Genomic DNA, 18,479 nt, shown 5'->3' with positions numbered 1-18,479 from the left:
CATTCCCCATTTGCTTTTTTAACAGGAAATAGGGGTGTATTACATGGTGAATCAGGAGATTCTACCAGTACTCCTTCTTTGAGTAATGCTGCTATTATAGGCTTAATTCCTATTTCTGCATCCTTTCTCAAAGGGTATTGTCTTTCTGTGGTCTAAAAGCTGACTTTGCGGTAATTGTAACTGGGCCTGCTGTTGCAGTAAGTCCTACATCTGACTTGCCTGTTGACCACAGAGTTGTTGGAAGTTCAGACAAGGCCTTTTCTTCTTCTTCTAATAAAAATGCTAATCAGCTGTCCTCGCTAGATTGCAAGTGTACAGCTGGATGTGTCTGTGTCAACCAATTCAGTTTTTGTTTTTGTATCCCTTGTCCTGACAGTTCTAAATCAGTCTGTTTCTCCCATCTTGTTACTTTTTCTCCTAAGTCTGCCCATTTAACACTTTTGTTCTTTGTCAGGCTGACATGTGGCAACCGATTTGATCTATACAATGCAAGGAATTCTTGAGGTAATGAACAGCTAACTACACTGTTCCCCTGTATCCCAGTACAAAGTAAAACCAATCTAGTTGCACGATTTCTAAACAGTTCTTGCTCATACTCTCTATCAGGTCCTGGTGTAGTACAGTAGTATAGAGTACAGTGTAACAAATGCTGTTGATCATTGTCAAGGGAGGGGGCTTTACTGACGGCTATGTTCATCAGTTCCTCGGTCACTGCCCCTGGACCAGTCGTGACTAGGTCCTGGCTGTACCAATAAAAGGTTTCACCCTCTGATCGCACTACAAAGGTATTCATTTGTCTCTGTGCCTCCATACCTTGTACAGTTGGAACTACTGCTATGACAAATATCTGCATAAGGTCCCTGCCCAATAGGTTTACTGGATACTTTGCAGAAACAACTACTTTACTTCTCTGGGTCATACCTGAAACAGGGTCAGTTATTGCTATATCATGGGAGAGTGGCTCCCTGTATAGCTGTCCATTTGCTGCTTTTACTAATATATAATCAGGTGATTCGGAATGTTCTGGTAACTTGGAGGGGTGTATCAAAGTCCGTGATGCTCCTGAGTCACACAGGAATTTGACTTCCTTCCTCCACCAGAAGTGTCACTTCTGGTTTTGTATCTGCTAGGTAGAGCTCCAGGCTCAACAATGCTAAATCTAAAATTTCATTTCCATTTTCGTCTAAGTCAATTTGTACTTCCTCTACTCCTTCTACTACATTGGCATTTGTCTTTTCTATTCTAGCTGTTACTGGTGATTCCTGACTTTCATATGATGTATCCTCACTATCATATAGTCAGTCCTCATCCCCTTTGTCTTCCGTCGTTGCTTTCTTATTTTGTTTACAGTCCCTAGCTAGATGCCCTTTCTTTCCGCAATTGAAGCATTCACCTCTCTTTTTCCTCTCTTCAAAATCTTCCGATCATTTATCAGACTGCTTGTTTCCCCGGGCATTCTTCTTGCCCTTTTTACCTGACTGCAATACAAATACTTCAGCTCCGTCCTCAGCAGTGAAGACTTGCGCCTTCTTTTTCTTTTTACTATTAAAATGTCTCTCAGCATGTCTAGCGTATTCGAGTAAGGCTTGTAGCCTCCCTGTTCGATGATCTATCATATGCTTCATAATGAAGCTACTAATAGGTGCAATGCAACCTTTCGAAAATGCATTTTTTAATTGTTGTTCATACGGGGAATCAGTTGTTTGGTTCTCAGGAACCGACATACCGCTATGATTATTAAAGCATTCTAATAATCTAGCATAATATCCATCTATTGTCTCATTTTCCTGTTGTATGCATTGATTAATGCAAGTCCAGTCTGCTCTAGGTTTCCATTTCTCAGAGATTCTGTCTGTCAGACCTTTCACTCTGTTGTCTAACTCTGCGTCACTATGTGGGAGTGGCCTAAGTTCTGCATTACGAGGATTCCAGGTGCCACAAATCATGTGCCAATCTGGACCTATAATTTGTCTTACTACTTTTTCTACTTCTTCCCCATTCAAGTGGTAACTTAACCTCATGCTTTGTAAATCTTCTAAAAATTTCGTAAAAATTAACTTTCGGATGGGGGATTCCCTCAGTAGCCTTCCGGATATCTTCCGGTGTCCATGGTCTATATACTAAGAGTGTTGGATCCTGCCCTTCCTGTCCTGCCTGAGGATTTGGAACTTCTATAAGTGGGCATATTTCTTCCTCACTCTCATCCTGTAGATTTCTCTCTATCTGGTATAATTCTGTGTTCCTATGTGTTTTACGTGTTCAGGACCTAGTCTCAATAGGATCTCTATCAAATGGTTGTGGTCTTACTGAAACTTCAGGATAACGCGGAGGCGGACCAGCCTGTACACTCGCTTCATATCCTGAAAAGGGTAAGGGAGGGGGCAAGGGAGGAGGAGGAGGCGCTGTAGCTATTACCAAGTTATTATCCTCTTTGTCTAAAAATAATGTTTTTGAATTTTTATGCTTCTGTTCCCTACGATTTGCTTCCTCAATCCACCTGTGTGCTTGAGGTATGCCTAGTTGGCTTTGCTTTTTTGCCTGACCTCCTGCATCAGATTTAAGCTGTTTAAGGAGTTTAACTAGTGTAAGTTTATCTAGTTTACCATCAAATTCATATTTGTTAACCCATTTCGTATAATACCTAACATTATCAGCACTCTGTAATTGCATGTATTTTGCATCTTCGGTTAGGAGCGGATCTCGCGAGGTTTTAGTGCACTGATTACCCATGTCAAAAAAAATGTTACGTAACCCTTTTTTATCATGTGATGTCAATTTCTTAGTTCCTGTTTACAGTTTATCTAGAATAACTGTCTACCTTATTCTGTTACCCTGATCTATGACAAAATATACAGTACTTCCTTTTGTCCCTGATCTGCAAAACAAATCTTGACAATAATATACTGAAACCTAGTCCCTGATCTAAAACAGAAAAAAGGCAAATTCTTTCTACCTGAGCCTCCTGGTCTTGAAAATGGTCAAATTCCGCTCTTTGGCCACAGATCAGAAAGTGGCCAGCCTCTTTACATTCGACAATTCAGTCGGAGGTCTTTTCACTCAAGAAGAACCATTTTGGTAACTTCTCCTGCGCAGTATTCGACCACCGATGCACTCTGATCTGCAGCTTACCAAGGGAATTCCGTCTTGAAAGGACCAAACTGTTAAATAAAAAATCAGAATTCAATACACAGGAGTTTCAGATTCAAAAGTTTACACCAGGAGGCAAAAAAACATACAAGTACAGAATTTTGTCTGACATGATGCAGGAAGTACAGAATATTTTATAGTGTTTGCATTCAAGTTATGCCCACCTTACTGACGTGGTTAGTCACAAGGCATCTACATCACTTTTACTAACAGTATTCTATTCATCTAATAATGCTGATGCATTACATTTAAAAAAACTTTTCCTTTAGATACAATACGACCTTGCTATCCAGCTGGCCAGTCATAATGTCTTTCTGTAAAGTTAATTCTTAAGGTCTCATATCAGTTCGACTACAATAGCAGATTCAGACTTTAAATTCACCTCTTTGTTCACTGTTTCACTTTCTCACCAGCTGTGTTCTTATCTTACAGGGACAAATTACTACATCAGGAAAGGAAGATCCAAGGACAAGTTATCTTATCAGAAAGAAGCGGAAGATTTACACATTTTAATTTCCTGACCCAGCAGATAATCACTTATGAAAAGCATAACATTAAGCTTGCTGAGCTGGCAGCTGCCAGGGTCAGGGGTCAAAGCACACTGCAGTTTCAGAAGCTGCTTGCATTTACACATGAATTTATCCCTTCTGTTATATGATTAATAAAATAAAATGCATTATAAACTACCTTGCTTTTAAACTAGCATTTCACATATATTTAAATACATATTTTTCTAATATATATATATATATATATATATATATATATATATATATATATATATATATATATGATATGCATATATGTATACATACATAGAGAGAGAGATGTAGGAATACATAGACAGATGTAGATAGAATATTGTACAAACATATATATGTAATGCACACATACAGATATAGATATATGTAGATACATATACATAGACAGACTGATCTGACTATCTACAGGTATGACTGTATATGACGACCTTCAACACACCATGACCCACCCCTCTGTCACTCTCACCCCTCTGTGTCCCCCTCCACATCTATAGCAATATATGTACATCAATATATATATGTGTATATGTATACAGACATATATATATATATATATATATATATATATATATATATAGATATATCTATATAGATATATATATATATATATATATATATATATATATAGAGAGAGAGAGAGAGAGATGTATATAAATTCTGAGTGAGGCACATGTGTACAGATGTATTGCAACAGGTGCCTGGTGACAAAGGCATGGAGTGAACACCAGTGTCAAAACCGAGTACCATACCACATTTCAAATCACCTACACCAGTAACCACCAGATATGTGATTGGCTGCCCAACACTGCATGTGTCAGGGGTGAACAGGGTCATAAATGTGTACAATAGTGGCCCCAATGATATTCACAGTGGCACACTATCCCTGGAATACCTGCACATGGTATGTGTCAGCGAACATGGTGTGTCAGCTATGGACATGTAGGTCAGTGTACCCCTCCACACCACATAATGGATGCCATGGTATGGACCTCACATGACAGCTACAGATATGGAGAAGGACACAGTGACATGTACAACACTGTGACAATGCACTCAAACACAATGCCAATGCACAGTGACTGACAACACCACAGAGTACACATATACTACCCACATAGAGGTTACTACTCCCAGATTTACATATGTAAGTCACACCCATGACAGATGTCCAACAACCATAGTAACACCTCACACCATCCACAACCTAAATGACTGCTGTGTGTCATCCGTGCCACTGCAATAGAGGGCACATGTGGAGTTAAAAGTTCCTACCCACAGATAAGACATGCCCTGCAATAAACCACACAGTGTTAAGAAGCAAGACTCCCCATGATTACATGTCACACACACTCCTGCTGAATGTTAGTCAGATAGGTAATATGCCATATGAGTCACCCTGTGTAACTGTGTGACAGCAGCAGGTACCATCACACCACATGTGTCACAATGGTCAGGGTAGCAGAACAGTATGCTGCTGTAGTCCCAGGGGCAATAGCATATTGTATAGTATTGTATTGTAATGTAATGTATTGTGTTGTATTGTATTGGTATGTTGAGGTGCCTCCTTCGTGGAGTGGAACCACTGCTGCTGTGCGCCAGTGTACAGGTACATATCCTGTAGTCAGGCTAGTGTTACATAGCACTTCTATATGTGTGTTTAGCTCCTGTCAGAGTTTATGTAGCATGCAACTGGGGATGCCATCAGGTCCCATTCATGTTGTGTATTCTGCTGTCTGAGGGTGGCTCTCACCTGGACATCTGTGATGACAGGGAGGTTTCAGTCAGCTGGGATAACTATGTCTTATTTTGGGGGAGAGGGTGGGGTGACACCTGCACTGAACCTGTCTGCCACAATGTTGTCAATATCTGTGGTGTCAGTGAACTATTTGTTGTTGTGTACTAACTATGGGCATAGAGGATGGATTCTGACCAGGTTGCTAACATAACTGAAGAAGGCCTTCTGGTTATCTGTATTGTCCCTCTTGATTTCCCTCTCAAAGTTGCCCATGGATGTTTGTATGATGGAAAATAGATCCTTACTAGTGCTGCTCAGACATGCCCTCCCTTTATGGAATTATGCTCTGTCTTGCAGTAGCTTCCATCTTCTGTAATACAATCTGTCTATGGCTGGGATCCACCAGACAGGATGCTGTCCCTTTGTGGAGAGTGTCTTGGTCATATATGGGATTGCATGATCCATACATTCTCGGAGATGTCTGTAGAAAGCAATTGTGTAGGGGTCAGCATTGTGGGTTGTATCTGCCACTGGCCCAGTGGGCTGAAAGGATACCATGTCACTGTTACAAAGTGTAAAGTTTGCATCTGTAATGTTATTCACTATAGTCATTTGTGCTGGTGGTGGAGGTGGGATATGTATATCCAGGGCAATCAGTGTGTGGTCAGCTCACAGTAGTTGATGATGTAGGCCATACAGTACCTAGATACAAACCCCAGAGTGAGGAGGTGCTCTTGACCTGAATCAGTGTTCTGACTGCTGGGGTTTGGTAGTATGTCGTATGGAGTGTGCCAGGTACTGTTGCACAGTTGCTGGCTGAGCACTGATACCTGGCCATTTACATGTGTATCCACCAATAGACAGACAGATGCTATATATGTGAGATATGTTGTATCATAACAGTCGAGTAGCATGTGTAGCATGTGTGCCAAATTCTGCTGACATATATTGCTGATATCAGGTTATTTTCTTTCTCAGGTACATGGCCCACCCGTGGAATCCCACTTACTCCACAGCTGAGGATGAGGAGATACACCAGAGCCTGCTGCGGGATTATGCAATACTCTTTTCCCACACCAGCCAGAATCAGCAGGAGAGGGCTGCACTGTGGCAAGACCTTGTCCGTCGGGTAAATGACATAGGCACGCATAATAGGACATATGAGCATGTGCGACATCACTGCAGTGATTTAATCAGACATGTCCATCAGCGTCGTCGGATATCCACAGGCAACAGGTCGCCACAGGTGGTGGGGTGGCTACACATGCCCCACTCACCAGACTGGAGGGACTACTCATGAGTGTAGTGGCTCCAGTCCGCCAGCAACAACAACAGCAGCAGACATGCATTATGATGGAGGCTGGAGCCACGCAGCAGCAAGACAGTGAGCGTGCAGGTAATATGCCATATGTATAGTTGACTGTTGTGTACACTGGTAGTTAATGCATGTGTGAGGTGTGTCCTTGGTTTGTAGCTGTCACCATAGTATTTAATGTGCAAGTGTGATATCCTCAATATTAGCAGCTGACCTGTGAAAGGCGACTGTTGTACTACTGACCTGTGTCATACTCAGTAACAATGGCACAGTTGTGCCCACTGACATTAGTTTCTTCACGTCTGCAGGTCCCTCTGGTATAACAGCAATGCAGCCTATCCATGCTGGTGAGTGTGTATTAACAATTCCTGTAATAGTCTTGATAGTAATAGTACTATTTGGCTCACTTAGTAGTGCTCTTTGTATGCATGTAGCTGTGTCTGTGTTGATATCACACATACTGAGTACTGTACAATTGTGTGAAACTGTGTGAATGTGTGCACCTGTGCATGTGTGCATGTGTGCACCTGTGCATGTTTGCATGTGTGCACCTGTGCATGGGTACGTGTGCACCTGTGCATGTGTGCATGTGTGCACCTGTGCATGTGTGCATGTGTGCACCTGTGCATGGGTGCATGTGTGCATGTGTGCATGTGTGCATGTGTACGTGTGTGCACCTGTGCATGTGTGCATGTGTGCACCTGTGCATGTGTGCATGTGTGCACCTGTGCATGGGTGCATGTCTGCACCTGTGCATGGGTGCATGTGTGCATGTGCGCATGTGTGCACCTGTGCATGTGTGCATGTGTACATGTGTGCACCTGTGCATGTGTGCATGTGTGCATGTGTGCACCCATGCACCTGTGCACCTGTGCATGTGTGCATGTGTGCATGTGTGCATCACTGGTAATGTGTAGACATTGTAAACTGTGTTTCCTGTTTCCCTCCCACAGGTTCTGGTGCTGCTCTGGTGTCATGTAGCAGGGAACCTGAATCAGGTGCCGTGGGTACTGATAATGATGACATCTGTGTAATGGCACAGGAAGGTATGCCAGGGTCCGCCATTGGTCAGCTGATTGACAGTACACAGCTGTCTAGCCCATCAATGCGCACAGTTATCCTGCCAATACACCCTTTGTCACCAATGTCCCTAGGTGATGGATAGCATACAGTGGGCATTGACCAGGGTAATGTGGTATCTGTGGCACATGCCTCCCCACACAGCAGCCATGGGCATGGCCCAGAGATGGCACCACACAGACAGATGTCCAGGGGTTCTCGTGGGAGCATCCGTGGGTGTACTGCCCCTGTTAGATGTGCCCACAGAGGTCTTACAACCTCAGCTATGTTTCGGGCTATCATGCAGGCACAGTCACGTATGGAACGGTACACCAGACAGGGTCTGAGGGAGCTGATAGCATGTCGCACAGCCATGACTGACAGTATGCGTGACATTGCAGCTGCCATCCGTGATTTCACCGATGTCATAGACAGACGTTGTGGGGACATATTAGACCGGTTCCACAACTACATGTCCATGAGCCAGGGTGATGGTGGGCAGTTGAGGCGTCAACATGGCCGTATGCCAGCAACAGCAGCAGCTGGCAGTCATCGCGGACGACAACAGGGCCGCAGCTGGCCCCATAGTGCCAGCAGCAGCCCCAGCAATGCTGGGTCTGTGCTGTCATCAGACTGCCCCAGGAGACCACGTGCACGTGGCTCTGGCCAGGCCCGACAGGGATCTGTGTCCAGTCAATGAACACCTGCTTCTGATGACAGTACCCAGTCTGGGTTGGTACCGGATACGGTCCGTAGCACCCCTGCAAGGCACAGGTACCGCATCCGTGGCCAGAGACACTGATCTGTATGACCTGGCAGGTACAGTCTGTTGCTGTCCACAAACACCAGTATATGGCAGCCATGAGGTGGAACTGTGTGCATCCATACACACATGCAAATTGACAACACCTAGGGCTACCGCATACATGCACACACTGCATCAACATTGCCCCACCTTCTACTGCTGTCCCTCACCAACACATATACACATACATGTCAATCGGTGGTATCGTTGGCTGACACAGGCATACCAAGTTCACACCCATATGATGAAACTGTGCCACCTCCTGCAATCTGTAACAACTGTGCAGGTACAGGTTAACATGTTGCTGATGCACAGGGTGACCACATAGATGTGTAGTAATAGTATCATGTTGTTAACAGTACTGTGTGCTGAATTAATTGTGGGTATATCACAGCATGCCTGATGCAGTAAGTGTGTGATTGTCATGTACTGTTGTCTACACCCATGGTAAGTACCATAGTGTATCATCTGCACATGTTGGCATACTGGTGGTAATGATGTCAACAGAAGGCTACATACATAGGTAGCACAGGGGATAAGGTAATGAATGTAGTAATACGCAATGATGGACATGTAAACTGCAAGTGGCATGTTCCACACTGGACTCTGCAATGCAGATGTTTGAGGATGTTGATATGTGTGCAGTACTACACGACTGGTACAGGACACACAGGAGCACCCTAGCACTGCAAGCTCACATCTCATACCATGCTAGACAGCCCCAACACACAAAACTAACTGTCACAGGAGGGAGAGTCCCCATATATGTCAGGGATACTGTGGTGGCAGGCCAGGTAGCATACATCCTATTAAGTATGGAACCACTGAGTGAAGGTTCAGTGTCTGTTATTTGACATGTGTATTACTGCAGGTATGAGCACATGGGTTTCTATCCAGTTATTGTACATCCTGACAGTACATGGTCTGTACACTTGTGTGCGCTGAGACTGGACCCTAGCCATCTGACCTGTGTATTTCCATGTACATGTGCATAGTGCCTGCATATTTGCAGTGTTACCTACTGGAAGTGGTACAGCTTGTTTGTTGTACAATGGACTACATGCAACCCTGTTTACTGTAGCTTTGTTTGCATGCATGTTTGCTTGCAATTACCCTGGAATACTGATCACACCTGCAATGCATAGTTATAGAGCTTCTGTGGACTCCTAGTGCCATCTGCATAGCTTACTATATGTATGTCCATGTCCCACTTGACAGGATGTCACTGTTTGCCCTGTTCACATGTACATTGCCTGTGACACAGTGCATATGACTTACCTGGCATGTGTCCACGTGAGCAGTCATATATGCTACTGCTAACTAATCACAGGCACTACACCTTCACATATTCATCTTCTGTTGAACTACCTGCTTCACTAGGGACGGCCTGCACCTGTCACCCCTGGGCTTTCAGATATTGGCAAAGGCTCTTGCTACCCCCATAGTGCCTATGTTAGGCAAGGCTCAAATGACAAACCCACCTTCATAGGTATCACAAGGGATTAGAAACTAAGATTAATGCTACCCAACGCCAGAAGTCTAAACCTCCAGATGCATGCACCCGAAACTCTCCTTGGCATGGAGAACATCAATATCTGTGCAGTAACAGATGCCTGGTTCAGGGCTACTGAGAGCACACCAGCACTGACAGGTTTAACCTGGTTGATTTCTTTGAAACAGTCACCAAGGCCACTGACGAGGGGAAGGTGGTTCACACAGCCTATCTGGACCTCGCAAAAGCCTTCACAACAATACCCCACTTGGGCATTCTAGAGAAGCTCACCAGCTTAAATATAAGCCCCTATGTCACTAGATGGATTGCACACTGGCTCAAGGACAGAACCCACATGGTTAGAATTACTGGAGCCATGCCAGACTCCAAACCAGTTACGAGTTGTGTCCCACAAGGCTCAGTCCTGGGACCTCTCTTGTTTGGTATATATTTATCGGAGGTACAGGCCAACACGGACGTACTGTGGCTGACCAAATATGCAGATGACTGCGAACTGGCCACCATAATCGACTCTCCAGTCGACACAAGCATCTTCCAAAGGGGCATCATAGAAACAGACAACTTGTGCCAGAGCCATGGCCTTCAGCTGAACAGTGTTTAGAAAGGGGAATGTGCATCCTGTAGTCTGTTCTCCTAGTTGCCAAAAGGGACATTTCCCTCGCACACATTAACCCCGCTCAGCCAAAAACACACACTTGCCATTTGCAGGATTCAAACCCCTATGACACTCGAGATGCACGCATTAGCAGAGCGCGCTATTTGCATTACTGGGAGGTTTCTCTTCTCTTGCTGTACTTATAGGGTGCTGACATCATCAGTGTTTAGAAATGGAAATGTGCATCCTATAGTCTGTTCTCCTAGTTGCCAAAAACTACATTTTCCTCACACACAATTGCATACACACTAAGCCTCTCAGCCAAACACACACACTTGCCATTTGGAAGATTCAAACCCCTACCTAACTATGTTATGACACTTGAGATGGACGCATTAGCGGAGCGCACTATTCGCATTACTAGGAGGTCTCCCTTCTCCTGCTATACTTATAGAGTGCTGACATCATCGGTGTTTAGAAAGGGGAATGTGCATCCTGTAGTCTGTTCACCTAGTTGCCAAAAGGGACATTTTCCTCACACACACTAACCCCCCTCAGCCAAAAACACACACTTGCCATTTGCAGGATTCAAACCCCTATCGGACTATGTTATGACACTCGAAACGGATGCATTAGCAGAGTGTGATATTCACATTATTTGGAGGTTCCCTTCTCTTGCTGTACTTATAGGGTGCTGACATCATCAGTGTTTAGAAAGGGAAATGTGCATCCTGTAGTCTGTACTCCTAGTTGCCAAAAGGGACATTTTCCTCACACACAATTGCACACACACGAATCCCTCTCAGACAAACACACACACTTGCCATTTGCAGGATTCAATCCCCTACCAAACTATGTTATGACACTTGAGACGGACACATTAGCAGAGCGTGCTATTCGCATTACTGGGAGGTTTCCCTTCTCCTGCTCTACTTATAGAGTGCTGACATCATCGGTGTTTAGAAAGGGGAATGTGCATCCTGTAGTCTGTTCTCCTAGTTGCCAAAAGGGACATTTCCCTCACACACAATTGCACACACACGAATCTCCCTCAGCCAAACACACACACTTGCCATTTGCAGGATTCAAACTCCTACCTAACTATGTTATGACACTTGAGATGGACGCAATAGCAGAGCACGCTATTCGCATTACTAGGAAGTTGCCCTTCTCCTGCTATATGTATAGAGTGCTGACATCATCGGTGTTCAGATAGGGGAATGTGCATCCTGTAGTCTGTTCTCCTAGTTGCCAAAAGGGACATTTCCCTCACACACAATTGCACACACACGAATCCCCCTCAGCCAAACACACACACTTGCAGGATTCAAACCCCTACCTGACTATGTTCTGACACTTGAGACAGACGCATTAGTAGAGCACCCTATTCGCATTACTGGGAGGTTTCTCTTCTCCTGCTATACTTATAGAGTGCTGACATCATCGGTGTTTAGAAAGGGGAATGTGCATCCTGTAGTGTGTTTTCCCAGTTGCCAAAAGGGACATTTCTCTCCCACAGACTTACACATACACACCAACCCCACTTACACACACACTGAGCATTTGCAGGATTCAAACCCCTACCGAACTATGTTATGACACTTGTAATGGACGCATTAGCAGAGCGCGCTATTCACATTACTGGGAGGTTTCTTTTCTCCTGCTGTACTTATAGGGTGCTGACATCATCGGTGTTTAGAAAGGGGAATGTGCATCCTGTGGGGAGGCAGACGCCAAGCACACTCTGGCTAAGCTGCCATTCCCGAGGGCAAACAGCCTAGTGTTGACCTCTACACCCATATGTTTAATTGTCAAATGCACATTATTTGTTGCTGATAGACTGTTTGCACATCTTTATTGCCATAGCATTCCCTGTTTGTATGAACAACTTGTGCATCTGTGGAAGATGTTTTCATATGGGAGGGATCCACTATATCACGTATGTCTCTGTAGTCATTTAACTGTGTGCACTGTGCAGACTGCTGTAATGTGGCTGGTTCCTGGAATAACACGTAAAAATACCAGATATGTGTGGCCAACTGCTAAACTGAGATTTGGCCTAAGTGTGTGAGCATGCCCAGTTCAGCCTTCCCATGGCATGTTGTCTGACATATGTCTCATTTATCAAAGTGTGTGAGCATGCCCAGTGTGAGCATTCCATATGTTGAACTCTGCAGCCCACCACATTTGTGGATGAGTGTGAACTTCAACAAATATCACCCGTTTATGATTGTGTGTTGTGTGTCATGTTGTGTAGTTACTGTACAACTGCTTTGTGTGTGAACACAACAGGATTATACTGTGCCTGCAGTGTTTGCATGGGATACTTTGTATACAGTTGTCAACATCCTTTCACACTGACCTAACACTGTAGTACTGTATAGTGTACTGGTAGTACTTTGACTGTGGTGGACAGTATCCTGGGCTTTAGTGCTATCACTGCTTTACATTTCGATAGTGAGCACAACAGCCTGGTTAGGTGCCAGTTGTGTACATCTGACCATGTTGCATTCTGTTCAGATATGAACTACTTAAACCAGGCTTGTCCAACATTGGTAGTGTATTCCACAACATAGGTGTACATTTGCAAACACTAGCGATGTGCCCTAGTCCATGTCTAATGCTAGTTGGAGAGTGTGTTTGTCCTTTAACACACATTGTAAGTGGAGTTTGCCATGACATATGTCATGGTTAGTATACTGTGCCTCTGTCTACCTGTGACATGACAGTGATACCCAGGATAAAGCTACCATCTCCCATCCACTCATCAAGATTCCTATTGAGGAAAATTGATAAGTGACTGTATGGGTAGCCTGTACTGGGAGTTCACTCATGGGTGGGGGTGGCTTCTGTGTTATGGATCATGCAGTACAGCTTGTCCTATGTAAGTCAGTGCTGGGCTTCAGGTCTCTCATGTGCATAGCTCACTGCCATTCAGATTGTACAAGGTGCAGCATGTTTATTGATACCAGCAACGCAGGCAACACATGGCATCTGTGCAAGCTCTTTGATACTCCTGGTGAGGTACTGTTGGGGACTTTACGGTTGATGGAGGTGTCTGCTGAGGTACATCCCACAGGGGCTATTGTAGTCAATTGTACCGCTGATGAAGGATGACTGCAGAGCCACAATGACCTCCCCTTATCTAGATCTGACAACCTTCATGATTAGGTGGGTATATGGTATGTTTCTGTAAACACTACAGCACATGTTTGTCCAATGCAGGATATCTATCACCTTGTGTCCCCAGGTCTCTCATTACATGTTAACTACATAATGGGTTAACACCTGTGTGGTAATTGGTGGGCACTTACTGTATATCCACGGGGGTTGACTATACACTTTTCTGCAATTAGCTTGCTGACATGGCTATGGCACCAGTTGTCTGTTTCTATGTGGCCCTTTTGTGGGATGCTTGTGTCAGCTGGTGGATCATATATGGTGAGCAGTTTGTAGTCCTCTGCAAACATGTTCAGACACAGTCCTTCCATGTTTGCCTGTACCTATGGGACATATATACCAGACGAGGGAGATCCCAGGACCAAGCCTTGTGGGATGCCAGTTATATCTGGTTTGTAGTCTGACATGGCTGCAGCATGTCTGACCATGTCTGTTCTGTCCTTGGTCTGGTTTGCAACCCCTCTACTGACATAGGGGTTTATATTTAAGCTGGTGAGCTTATCTATAATGAACACGTAGGGTATTGTATAGATCCTTTGCAAGGTCCAGCTACGCTGTGTGGACCACATTGCCCTAATCAATGACCTTAATGACTGTTTCAATTGAGTCAAACATGTTTAGGGGCAGGATCTGCACTTAAGAAAGCCACACTGGGTAGGGTCCGGTGTCAGTAGGTCCCCAACATCTTTATGTCTGTGGTACATGCTGATCCTTTCCATAGCTGTGCAGACCGAGCTTCTCCGGATTCTGGGGTAGTAGTTTTCAGTATCCATTCAGGCAACACCTTTGTTGAGAAGGACCACTGTTGTTGTACACTGCTCTTTGGGTACATATTCTGTGGTAAGGCTGACATTGAGCAGTAGTGTGATTTGGCATTCCATTCATCTTGGAGTCCATGTTGGACTCAGCCCAGGACACCATCTCATAGCATTGCTGCTGTGTATTTTGCTTTGTAGATGCTGGCTGTTACCTCAGCATCTGCAATGTCAGGGGGCCAGCAGTCTGCTGGGATAGATATTCTGCATTCTGGGGTTGCACTGCACCTGTCAGGATGTATGTTGGCAATATGTGTGTGTGTTTGTGATATTTGTGTGATTCAGAGCATATCTGTGAATTCCCAACATGGTTCCTACCATCAGTTGTGAAAGCCTTGGGATTATCCTTAGTGTCCTGTACAATTTGTATCTTCATAGGTTCATAGGTTCATACTAGGCTATCCACCCTAGGGCATTTGTTAGCCTAGCCAGAGTGTGTGTGGCTTTTGCCACCCCTTGCTATGTGAATATTATGGCCATTTATGATTTGCTTTGCTGTGCCTCTGTCTGGACATGACACAGTGAAGACCCCCAGTGTAACTCTACAATCATCCATCCATTTGGCAAGATTCCTGTTGAAGAGTGTCAGTGAGGGGCTCTGCCTAACATGGAGTGGGATTCTGGTCCAGGGTGTGGGGAGCCTCTGGATTATGCATCTGTCCCACCAGCACATCCTATTTCATTATTTGTTGAGGTTGACATCTCTCACTCTCACAGCTCCGATGGCTTTGAGTTTTCTGGGGTGGAGCATGTCCATTACTCCTGTGTTGGGCATGGCCTTCTACAACAGGCATGCAATGCCTCTGTGTAGGCAGTATGTGACTGCATTCAGCTGGGGTGTCTACAGCCAGGCAGCATATGACATATATTTGAGACCCTTTATCCTCTTGGTGAGGTACCTTTGAGGTCTTTCTAACTGCTGCAGGTGTCAGGTAAGGTACATCCCATATGAGGCATTGTACTAGATTATGGGTGTGATAAGAGAACAGTATAGGGGCACAATGACCTCTGTTGACGTAGATGTGAATCCTTTCCTGATACAGTGTCAAATGTAGACAGTCTTCCTAGCCACATTGGCAATGTGAGTGTCACATAACAGGTTACTGTCCATTTGTGTCCCTAGGTCCCTGATTACTCCTTCCATACATAATGGTTTACCACCTATGTGGTAATTTGTGGTACCTTGTTTGGTATTTGGTGGGACATTCATACTGTCCAGTGTCTTCAGGATGGCTGGGTGGGGTTCCTGTGTGTGAGAGTGTGGTCTGTAGCATGCTACAGACTGTACAGCAGTCTTGCCTACAGTTAGTTGCACATGGGTGGACTCCAATGCCTTGTGCATTGTCAGTTACCTGGACGTATGGGTGTCTGTGCTGAATATGGATACTCACCCTCCTTTTATGTTTTGTTCCAGGTTTTGGGGCCATGACACATGATATGTGGTATATCCTGGTAGTGCTGGTGTGCTGTCAGGAGGCTTGCAGCAGGCTTCTGTCACTGCACCGACATCGATGTTCTCCATACTGGGGATGGCCTTGGGAGCATGCATATTGGGGTTTACACATCTGACATTGGTCAGCATTACCCTTATGTTTCTTTCCACTTATGTTTTCTAGGGTGGTGGGTTAGTCTTTTCAGCCTTGCCTACAAAAGTCTCTATGGAGGTGGCAAAGGCCTTATCCAATATCCAGATGCCCAGGGGTAACAGGTGCAAGCCAACACAAGAACAGCTGTGTGGCTTGTCAAGCATGACATCCCAAGCAGACAGACATTGGATCCCCTTGGAATGACACCAGTAAGTGTGCCACTTGCTATGACTGATCATTCCGTGTTTGTACTGTGGCATTATTCTTGGTAAGGGTAGGATGCTGCAAACGGTGAGTGTCATACCAGCCTGGACTACATAATCAGAGAGCTCATCTATGTCACTTTTCATGTAGACTAGGGAGGTACATCTCAGGTCATTCACACCAGCATGGACTATGACTGCATCATATTTCTACTTGCTTTGGAGTGACCTGCATACTTCTGTTATGTGGTGTATTGTGGCAGCCTACAGGCAGCTTACTGTACCCTTTCCCTTTTCAGTCTGGTGTGCGGGACAGCAGTGTGTCTGACTATGGAGTCACCTATTACAACTGTATCAGGCATGTTGTTTCTCCTTCTGGCCTGTGACTGTTTGGCACACCAGCTTTGTGTACTATGTGTTGCATGTGCTATGTTTGGAGATTGTTTGATTGGGTGTCTGCTTTAGAGGCCTCTGTTGGTGTGCTGTGTTTGTACTTTGTGCCTCTGAGAATGTTTTTCTGTGTTTATGTGTTTGGTTTGCAGTTGTGAAAGGTCTATGTGGGACTGTGTTTGTGGTGTGTGTGGTTACCTTCTCTTCCTGACTAGTTTTGGGAGTACTGAGTTGAGGGAGCTCAGCCTCCAGTTTGGATAGATGGTTGCATCTCTCACATATATTTGTATTTCTTGGGTGGAGTTGGGGTTGTCTGTGTACTTGGGGCAGCTGTAACATTGCCTCAGGATTCACAGATTCAACTTGTTGTGGCTGGCCTTAGTGGATTGTATGTGTGGACATATTTTATTGCCATACTACTGATCAGTGATTACTTCATTGTTTATGTTTGCTCTATCATGTAGTAGCTTCCTCATTCTCTTGCATGGTTTGGTTATGGCTGGTGTCCACCATGCCAGATGCCTGCATGTATGGCATTGTGTCTTGTTTTAATTTAGGATTGCATAATCCAAGCATTCCTGGCAGTGTTCATGGAATGGCTGTATTACAGGTTCTGAGGTGTGGCCCATATTTTGCACCTGCACAGGACCTTTAATGGATTCCACATCAGTTTGGAGGAGTGCAAATATTGCTTTACACATTTTTTCCACTGTGGTTTTCTGGCCAGGGACTGTGGTCAGGATTTGTATATCCAGTGTGATTACTCTATGGTCTGGTTTTACCAGTGAGCAATACACTTCTCGTCTTGCCATCCAGTACCCATGTTGCTGATTATCACATCCAGTATGCTTACCCCTCTTGTGGGAGTGGTACGTTGTTCTTGGGCCTTTTGGTTTATGGATTCTATGAACTTTTGTCCTACACTGTTGGAGCTAGTATAATGCTCCCAGTCTATGTCTAGGTATTTTCAGTCACCCAATATAATGTGGTTTGGAGGACTTGATATATTAATGTATTCCAGCATAGGCCAGGTGCAGCTCCTGGTGTTGGGACAGTAGTCTGTAGCAGGCTATAAACTGGGGGGCAGTTTTAGCCACTGTTACTTGACCATGGCTAGTCCATGCTGCTTCTTGTTGTGGTACCAACATGGGGGTGTGGTTATCCTTGACAGTTCTTGCTAGTCACCCTCCTTTTGTAGCTTGTTCCATGTTTTGAGGCTGTACAGCACAGTATGAGGTGTAACCTGGTAGTGTTAGGGTGCTGTTGTGAGCCTTGACTCAGTTTTCTGTTACAGCACAGATATCAACATTCTCCATACTGGGTGAGTTTAGACTGCATGCATCTTGCTGTTTCGACTTATCCCTTATCTTATTCTTATCCCTTCTGATACCTTGGAGATAGGTTTGTGTTTTGAGCCTTACCTATTCAGGGCACACTATGGGTAACAACAGCCTTTGCCAGTATCCATATGGCCTGCACTGATAGGTGCACGCCAGTCCTAGCAGGTGGAGCATCATGTCATGCTCAGCATGTCATCCCAGACTGGCACACATTGGATCCCCTTTGACTAACTGCGATACTTCAGTCAATTATT

Source organism: Protopterus annectens, chromosome 3.part1 (assembly GCF_019279795.1).
Source record: "Protopterus annectens isolate FY-2018-M chromosome 3.part1, PAN1.0, whole genome shotgun sequence".
NCBI lineage: Eukaryota > Metazoa > Chordata > Ceratodontiformes > Protopteridae > Protopterus > Protopterus annectens.
This window is presented reverse-complemented; position numbering follows the sequence as displayed.